Genomic DNA, 9,558 nt, shown 5'->3' with positions numbered 1-9,558 from the left:
GAATTATGTGAGGCAAAGTTTTTGGGCCACCTGCGATTGCAGGATTTGAAAGACGTTATCTTAAACGAGCCCACAACCGAGGAAGAAGACGAACTACAGCAAGACGCTGGAAAGAATGAGGAAGCGTATGCAGAACTCATTCAGTTTTTGGATGATAAAAGTTTGTCGCTGGTGATGCGCGATGCTGCAGATGACGGGCGAGAGGCCCTACAGATCCTAAGAAACTACTATCAAGGCAAAGGCAAGCCACACATCATAAGTCTCTACACAGAACTGGCATCACTACAGAAGTCTGAGAGTGAAAGTGTGACCGAGTATGTGATCCGGGCAGAGACCACAATCACAGCACTAAGAAATGCCGGTGAGACATTAAGTGATGGACTATTGGTAGCAATCGTGTTAAATAGGGGTGTAACGATACATCGATACACATCGATTAATCGATATAATGCTCTACGATTTATTGGTATCGATGCTAAAGGTAAACATCGATTTATATCGCCGTGTTTGACCTCGGACATTAGACGCGACTTTATTTTGAAATCCAGTTCATTGTTGCTTGCTTCCTCTTTCCGGGAGCAGTGCGCCCGGCGTTGTTGTGTTGTGAGCAGAGCACGCACGTGATAGGGGAGGCGACAACTAGTACGCGGCTCCTGGGCTGGTGCTATGGCTAGTGTCCAAAAAGACGAGGAAATTGGCTCCCCTTTAGGCTTCAAGTCATTCGTTTGGAAGTGTTGTGAATTTTTATTCTGGTATCATGCAATGTATATCTCACTAGTAAGCCTAAGTACGACCAGGGCATGTTCGGGTCAGGTTCGTGTGGTATTGTTTGGGGCTTGGTCCAGGAAGGTAGACTCGTTGGCGCCAGACACATCTGGCTTCCATTAACGACTGCTAAGATACACATGATGTAGAGCTGAGGAGGCAACTGCGGGGTCATAGGTCAGCCAACAGCCCCATCTGCGCGCTCCCGCGTGGAGGGAAGCGCAAGAGTATAAGGTTTAGGACGAGAGTAGACAAAGGGACTCGACATCTTGGCTAGGGCGCGAGACACTTCTCTCTGACATCGGTTGAATAAAATCTTTCCCCAATCAGCCATGTGTGACTGAAGTTTTCCTTCCCCAAGCCAGCCACTTTTTCACCATCTTGTTTGGAAGACCAGCTGACCATCGAAGAGAATTCACCACAATTTTGGCGTCACGAACAGTTCTCTTGTCCTTCGGGGAGCCCTCGCCCGCCTGGGTGCGAGCATCGAGCGTCCGGCCGGCAGGCTGAGTTTGAGGTGAGAAGCTTTCACTCACAGTATCGCAATGTGCTCGTGCCTGGTGTGGGGGGGGATGGAGTGGCTCCTAAGCGGGACAGTTAACGGGCCTGGTGTGCCAGTGGCTGGCAAAAAGGGGGGGGGATTGGTCTCCCCTAGCTGGATGTCGACGAGATGTGGAGTTTGAAAGGGGGGAGTAGCCCCAATAGAAAAATGAAAATGTTCAATAAAAATAGAAAAAAGAAAAAAGGCAAATAAAAATGGGAAAATAGCATAAAACTTAATGGGGAATGTGCACAACAGTGTGAGTGACATGTCTGGTGTGAATGATGAATGAGAAAGAAAATGCTCCGAGAGAGGGCACGTGAAACAGGACAGGATGTCTGGGACATCGCTGATCGGCTGTCACGAGAGAAGAATAATAGAAAGTCCCATAAAACGTGGACTTTGTTTTGGCTACAGATCCGATGGAGGATGGAAATTTTAGCTGTGTGATTGAGGCGGAAACACAGGTACGATTGAACACTGTGTGCGACAAGAGACGGGCACCACCAAGCCACCGGAGGCATAATTCCCGGGGTCGTGCTGGGACGTTGAGATCACACGCAATGTAGTTGAGATCACACTAATGTGGTTGAGATGTTCGGTGGGGGCATTTGTCTCTATATATAGGTCGCACGAAAAAGGGAGGCGTGCTGCAGACCGCAATTGGCAAAGCGGAGGAATGGGCAGCCTTGGCATCCGTAACCGTGTGAACGAATGTGGGAAAATTACCGGCTGGGTCTGGGACCAGGGTGCCGAGAAGGATGATGCGCGCAGACCACGTTATTTGAGCACTGATCAGATTAGGAGTTTGTGCGGGTTGCAAGGTTCCCCCGGCTGACAGCTGGTGCGTTAGCCGCTTAGAGAGACACTCTTCGGGCAACTTACCGGGGTGAACCGGTGCGCTGCGGTTGTACCCAAGTCGTCACGGTCCGATTCCGATTGGCGAGGCGCACTGTAATAGCACACACTCCTGTCAAAGTCTGATAAAATTTACGGCTTGCAGCAGACCGCAATTGGCAGAGCGGAGGAGTGGGCAGCCGATAGAAATTGGAAAACGTGGAAAAAAGAGGCCTCAGGGGGGTTAATTTTGGTATACCATGTAAAAAAGTAATTTGTGTGCACACTGAAGTTAAAAATCTGCAGTATAAGGGGAAATGCAAAGCGCTCTTAGGGGAAACAAAGACAAGAAGTGCAAAGGGCATGTTTGTACGTGCACCTGCGCACGGTAAGAAGACACAGAATGACCAAACCGCATGGAAGCGGTTAGTGAGAAGCTACATGAGAGATGGATTCGAATCCCTTTGTCTGTGTTCTATGTTGTGCGTAATGTCTGTAAAGTTTCTGTCAGTTGTCGTCGTTCGTCTAAGCGGTGTGCGCGCTTGGTGTATGGGGTGTGCGTGCGCGCGGATGGGTGTGTGCATGTGCGGTTGTGTGCGCGCTCGGTGTGTGTGCGTTTATGTGCACACGCATGGGAGACGGCAGTGAGAGAAGAAAGGAGGGGGCCCTGGGTGCTCCAAGGCGCGGAATGGTGCTCTGTCGGCAAAGGTGGGGGCCGGCGAGACGCGCGGGCCTGGCCAGCCCGTGGAGTCAACATTGGTACGCTGACCCCCCCCCTTGTCCGAGGGCGCTGTGCCGAGGAGCCCGCAAAGGCGAGGCTGGGTCCCCCCGGTAGAGGTCAATGTCGATGAGAACTGAGACATGACGAGGGGAGATCGAATGTGGATGAGCGAAGGGTGCATGATTAACAACGAACGTGCATGATTGAAACTGAAACTTCACTGGCACTAATGTTGAACAGTTTGCAAACAGGCAAGAGAGAGACATGCTTGCAATACTCACTAAAATACTAATGTTTGTGTACCTGTGTGTCTTAAGAAAGGAGTTGGGCCGTGGCAGCAGTGATTTGTGGCAGGACGCCACACATTCGGCCCAGGACCGATAGGTGGGGGGAGACAGTGAGGAAAGGGGGGTTCGCTCGTAAATTAAGAGGGAGCCTGTTGAGGGCGGCCAGCGCCCCTAGTCCATCTGACAACTAATGAGAAAGTGAGTGATTACGTTAACTTGAACGAGATTGCTATTTCTCCTGTTTGCATAACAAATACGAGACGGTGCACGCGCACGTCTCCTCCCAGAGGACAAAGAGACACGGACAGAACTCCCAGGTCGTCTGAGGAAAAGCTTCGTGGAGCGCTGCCCCCAAATTCTTCACTAATTTACGTCAGGACGCCACAAATGCGGCCAGAGACAGATAGAAAGAGGGAGTGAGAGAAGAAAGGGGGGCTAACTCGTAAATAATGAGGAGATATTGGGAGTAATCTATTGGTCCTTTCTTTAACACCCTTTAAATCATTTCCTGGAGGAGATAAGTTAGCAACACGAGAGACTTAGAGGTTCAACAGAAAGACAGTTAAAAGACAATAACATTTTTGATTTGAACAATTGCAGGCTAACAGGAGCATGAGAGAGGAGAGCTGAGAAGCGGGATCCACTTTGATCGAGGAGATTGGAAATTCACAGCACATATTCTAAGTCGCATTTTTGAGCAAGCATGACACAGGTAATAACGCGTGAGAGATCAAGACATAGATCAGGGCTAGTTGTGGGACGCAGACCTCGGAGTTAATTTTGAATAATGATACTGAAGACACAATGTACTGTCCCATTAAATTGAAACTATAGACAAAACGTAGCTCGACAATAGGATGAGTTGCAGGACTTACAATAAAAATACGACATTGCTGTTACTAGGAGAATTCGACTTTTGGTAAACAAACGTTACTAGTGAATGGAGGGCAGCAGCTACATTTGGAGATAGTCTTACAAGTTTGATGTCCCAGTCTGTCTCTCTCAGTGCCAGGATCCCTGAAAACTCGACCCCGAGACTCCGCCTGCAGCCGCGGACGACTACAAGACGGTGCCTGGCTTTGAGGCACCTTTGACCTTTGGCAAGGACAAAGTAAGACTGTTGTTGTGCTTGGAGGGGGCAAGTACACTCCGGAGGATAGACAACATCCTCGGAGACGAGAAAAGACAGTGAGAAGTGGAGGAACTCACAATGTTGAAGAAAAAATGGACATTTGAACAATGGACTCATTCGAGAGTGATGGATGTGTTGGCTCTGAAGCAACAACAAAAGGACACCATCTTGAGAGGGTGAGGTGCGGCAGAAGATATGGACTTGAAATGTCCGATGGCCAAATCGCACTCCTGGCGGTGCTAAGACCTCGTGGGGCTTGGGTTAGAGTGGACAGGAGCTTCATTGTGCACTGGGTTTGACAGAACTGAGGAGATTTGATAAAAAATTGAATAATGCGTAGAGCTACAGAGAGAAGCATCATGGTCAGAGATTGAACAGATTTGAATAAAACAAATGGGCTGAAACGGTGAGAAACAAGAGCGAGATCTGATGTTTTGGCTCACCAGACATAAGACGTAGAAATCGAGTTAGATAAATTTTAGAATAAGACATCTAGACTAAAGTGGATTCAGCCGAGAGGAAGCTAGGACGCTCGATGTACCTACTCAATACGATAGAAGTTTGTTGCACCATAGTGGAGGTTGGGTAGTCAGAAAGTTGGATCCGTTAAATTTTTGACTTTCACACATTCATGCATAGGAGTCGCACAAGGCCACAGGTAACAAGATAATGACTGAGATAGGGCTCAAATTCAACTGCACCCACACGGCAATGTAGAAGCAGGAGAGCGAAGTAAGGGATTATGTGCTAAACAGTCCGCTGTAGGGTTACCAATAGGAGATTCTGTCAAAAGAACTACTAAGAGGTGGAGGCGAAGATAATAGGAGGACATAGATATTCGAAGGTTTAATAAGGGCAAACTCCATTGTCAAAGATCGGATTAGAGCAAGTAGGAACGGGAGTATTTTGGCATTTTAACAGGAAGTGGCAGCAAGGGAGATTGAGGATAGAAGATCTGGACAGCAATGACGTGAATTACATTAAAAACTGCTCATTCGAGGGAGAGGGCTCGGCGCTCCCTGTGTGGAGCTGCAGCTTTGCAGAAGGGGGGCAGGCCGCGCGAGTGAGGAGTGGTGATAGGCGACCACAAGGAAGTAGGGAGAGGTGTTGGATGGTGTGACAGGCAGGAGTTTTAGGAAGAGGAAGAAAAGAAAAAGGGGGGGAGTGAGACTCGCCAAGAGGGGCAATAAAGAGAAGCAGACTGAGAAACAGTTTTGAGCAAGACAACGGGGAAAAAGGGGGAGAGCCAAACGATGACGTAAAAAGCCAGAGAGAATAGTCTGACCCATCTTTATTGAATTTAATTAACATAAGTAATAGAGATCGAGTTTGTAGGACCAATACGAGGGTATGGAGGCTCCCTCAAAACGCGGGTCCCACAGTTAGTCCCTCAGATAGACATATATGACAATTTGCGATGAATCTGATGGGCGAGTTTATGGAAAATTGAATTGGAGATTTTATAATAGGTCATGTTGACGAGTATGTCCGAATGTGAAGAGTCACTATTAGGAGTCAATATTTGCCTACACACTAACATACTAACTTTGCTTGGTTTGGGGGGAGAGCTGAGTGATAGAGACGGATGAGTGTGTCTGTGAGTGTGTGGATGGGTGAGTGCGCATGGGATCATCTACGGCTGTGTGTGCGCAGTATGATTGGCCAGAGAGGTCTGAAGTTGGGATGATGTGTTTGCCGTTGAGGATAAAATTCCTCTCACCTGAAGGGGTGGTACAGATCGGAGGGACTGGAACTGGTAAGTGATGAGTTCTGATCGGAACCATGGTTCAATGATCAATCAGGGGCACCATCGACAACCAAACGGTTCGATGGAGAAGGCCCGTTTCAGTGATATGGTCAGACAAGACAGAACTAGTATTGAACATCAAGACTTTGGACAATTTGACGTGTGACGACCTTGAGCTCACCCAACGGGGTGACGGACTAGGTGGACAGTGACCAAATGTTTGACGCTTGAGCTTGCTTGCGACATGAGCGAGCTCTGCTTTGGTTTTCTGTGTGACTTGATTTTTTGCAGCAGCAGCAACGGCCGCCAGCCAAGGAGCGGATTGCGCGCTGCTTGCGTAACTTGTTTTCGTTCTTGCAGGTTGTCGATTGCGTTCGTGGAACGTTTGTGTTGAATTTACAAGAATATTTTAACCCTTGCCCTTTTGGTTTTTATAATGAACTTGTTGATTACATGGTTTTCAGGACAGGATCCCCGAGCGCCAGGATTCATTTTATGACTGTTTTTGTTTTGATACTTGATGTCTGTTTTTGTGTGTACAAGTGTCCGCTGTCAGCAGGGCTACAAGCTCACTGACAGGAGTGCGCTGATTTTTGTTTGTGTTGCCGAGTGTGTGGTGGACAGTCAAGTTTCAGAGACTTGGGGTGACGGTCCCGGGGCCCAGATGGAAGCTAGAGGTTCCGTGGGCCTGGCTACAATGAGTGTGGTGATGAGAGGGGACGCTTTGCAGGTTCCTTTTGATACGTAATGACACATTGGGTGAATGTGTCAAAAGGGGGGAGTGGTAAAACAGAAAGGGGGTGAGTAGGTTTCAATTTGTAATTGTGATATACAAAGTTTTTTTCCAAATTCACTTGTTTTTAAGCTTTAACAGGACACACCAGAATTCAACTAGCAGTGACGGAAGGAGCGGAAGAAGCATCTCGAAAGAAAGGGAGTTAACGGGGGACAACAGCCTGGAATGGATGCGAAGCGTGGTAACAATTTAGTGACAATAAGGTTTAAGGTTTTTCAATGACAAAGTACGAAGGACAAATCATACAGTGATTTGGGAATGGACAGTGGCACAGTACACGACAAAAGTTTGGAAGGTCATTGAATGTCAGAGGACGACGGGGCCAGAGACAAGGAAGGGGGAAATTTCTGAACGCGTGACTGCATTAAAGCTGCTATTACAGGGCAAAGGTTTAATTATACATTTTAGGACGAGTAGTTTGCATAACGAATACAGAAAGGATTTGAGTGGCTGTACCGTTTTGAAAAGATTACGTGAGCGTTGTTTCAGAATGATGACTGGTTTGAACAGTGAGGTGGCTCAAACATAAGGCACAGATACATAAAGGTACAGACCTAGGAAACTACAGTATTGTGAGGGGTACCGGTTTGAGAATGCTACACATCTTTAGACTGAAGAAGGAATTTGGGGGTGACAAATAGTATTTGGACGGGAAAAAGAGCGGCTGAAGTGACATGACTGACGGGACTTCAGAAAGATGACGGTGTGATTGAGACAGGGACATCTGCGACAGGAAAGGCTACCAGGAACAGGTAGAATTTACATTGTGACTGGGGGGAGCTAGCAACGCTGTCGGCACGACGAGAAATGAGGGGAATGAGTCCTGGAGTGTTTGCTTGTTTGTTTGCTTGTTTGTTTGTTTGTTTGTTTGTTTGTTTCAGGGACCGCGTGGGCCTCTGGAAACGAGGGGTAGGTGTCGGGAGCCCTCGGGCGTTCTGATGAGATTTCGATGAGACGATTGACACAGCTTTTTCCTCGTTGCCCCATCACCGCCAAATAATTATTTGAGGGGGCTGGAAACACTGGAGCTATCGGGTTGTGTTGCCCTGCCAGCGGTGGCCGTCGGGGCCGGAAGGACGTCCGGCCTGGGCTGCGGCTTTTGCCATTATGACTTCACATGTTTGCACTGTTAACGTCACTTGATACAGACAGTAGCTTTAGCTTGTCATAGGTCGCCTGGGTGCTGACCGGGGCCTTGCACGGGATTCAACGGCCATCATAAGCAACAGGAGGACACTGAACGGACAGCCGGCCCGGGACGGTGCCGTCTACTACTAGTGCTATTTTCCACTGACGGATCAATGGACTGGATTTCATATCTGCACGTACTTGTGCATGCAAGGGGGGCAGCGCAACGACGGGTTTAATGTTCTTGCATGCTTTGACGATTTGTTTTTATATACCTCACTGTGTTACATCTGTGTTTTTTGCCATGATGTTTACTTTATTATGTGACCTCATTTGCTTGCCCCGTGGCATGTTTACGATACGACGTTGCATGTTGAGCGATCTGTATTTGAGGGTCATGGTTCTGCTTGTTGCTGTGTTTAGGGCTCATGCTACGCTTTGTGAAATGTGGTGTGTGCCGGAGCTCCCTTCACCTGACTCTCGCCAGGCGAGAGGCGCCTCCGGGGGTGTAGAATGGGCCTCCCTCTTTTTCCTCGTCATTAGATTGGCGAGGTTTTTTCGACGGCGGTCCGGCAGCTTTTTGGGGCTTCTAACGGGCCACAGCAAACTTTTCCTCTCCAAATTGATGGCGTTGGTGATATATTACCGAAGGGGGGTGTGCGGACGGCGTCAATCAGTTAATGGGGTTGGGGGATTCGATCTTGGTCAAATGTGGTTCCTGAGAGGCCTCAGATTGCTGTCAGGGAGAAATTTGCTATTAAATTAGGTTGAGCTTTCCTAGTTAATGTAACCTTAAGTAGCATGCCTTGAGCATGATTTAGGATGAGACAAATAGGTCCAAATTGTAGACGAAAACCATAAAATGGTTGGGGGAAGGTTTTTGGATGTACCGATGTCTTTTCGTGTTGAGTTGTTGCCGGGGCACTTGTGGTACCCCGGCAGGGGGGTATGTTGTGAATTTTTATTCTGGTATCATGCAATGTATATCTCACTAGTAAGCCTAAGTACGACCAGGGCATGTTCGGGTCAGGTTCGTGTGGTATTGTTTGGGGCTTGGTCCAGGAAGGTAGACTCGTTGGCGCCAGACACATCTGGCTTCCATTAACGACTGCTAAGATACACATGATGTAGAGCTGAGGAGGCAACTGCGGGGTCATAGGTCAGCCAACAGCCCCATCTGCGCGCTCCCGCGTGGAGGGAAGCGCAAGAGTATAAGGTTTAGGACGAGAGTAGACAAAGGGACTCGACATCTTGGCTAGGGCGCGAGACACTTCTCTCTGACATCGGTTGAATAAAATCTTTCCCCAATCAGCCATGTGTGACTGAAGTTTTCCTTCCCCAAGCCAGCCACTTTTTCACCATCTTGTTTGGAAGACCAGCTGACCATCGAAGAGAATTCACCACAGAAGCACTTTGGATTCCAAAGAAAAGATGGCTCAACGGACAAGACACGTGCAGTTTGTAAATCCTGCCATGCGGTGATCAAATATTCAGGGAGCACAAATCTCGCCGCACATTTAAAGAAAAAACACGACATCAAAGTTCAGTGTTAAAGTAAGCAATTTGTATACTACAATACTCTTGTGATTCCCTAAATAAAGAGT

The 9,558-nt window shown here is 48.1% G+C and overlaps 1 long non-coding RNA gene across 1 annotated transcript; it reads left to right on the top strand.

The window, feature by feature from the left end:
• Window positions 1-692: 692 nt before the first annotated feature.
• On the top strand, window positions 693-9,265 carry LOC133167089 (uncharacterized). The gene is made up of 2 exons (XR_009717903.1): window positions 693-6,830; window positions 6,896-9,265. It is a non-coding gene; the product is annotated as an uncharacterized LOC133167089 (long non-coding RNA).
• Window positions 9,266-9,558: the final 293 nt, after the last annotated feature.

Source organism: Syngnathus typhle, linkage group LG14 (genome assembly GCF_033458585.1).
Source record: "Syngnathus typhle isolate RoL2023-S1 ecotype Sweden linkage group LG14, RoL_Styp_1.0, whole genome shotgun sequence".
NCBI classification, from domain to species: domain Eukaryota; kingdom Metazoa; phylum Chordata; class Actinopteri; order Syngnathiformes; family Syngnathidae; genus Syngnathus; species Syngnathus typhle.
This window is presented reverse-complemented; position numbering and strand designations above follow the sequence as displayed.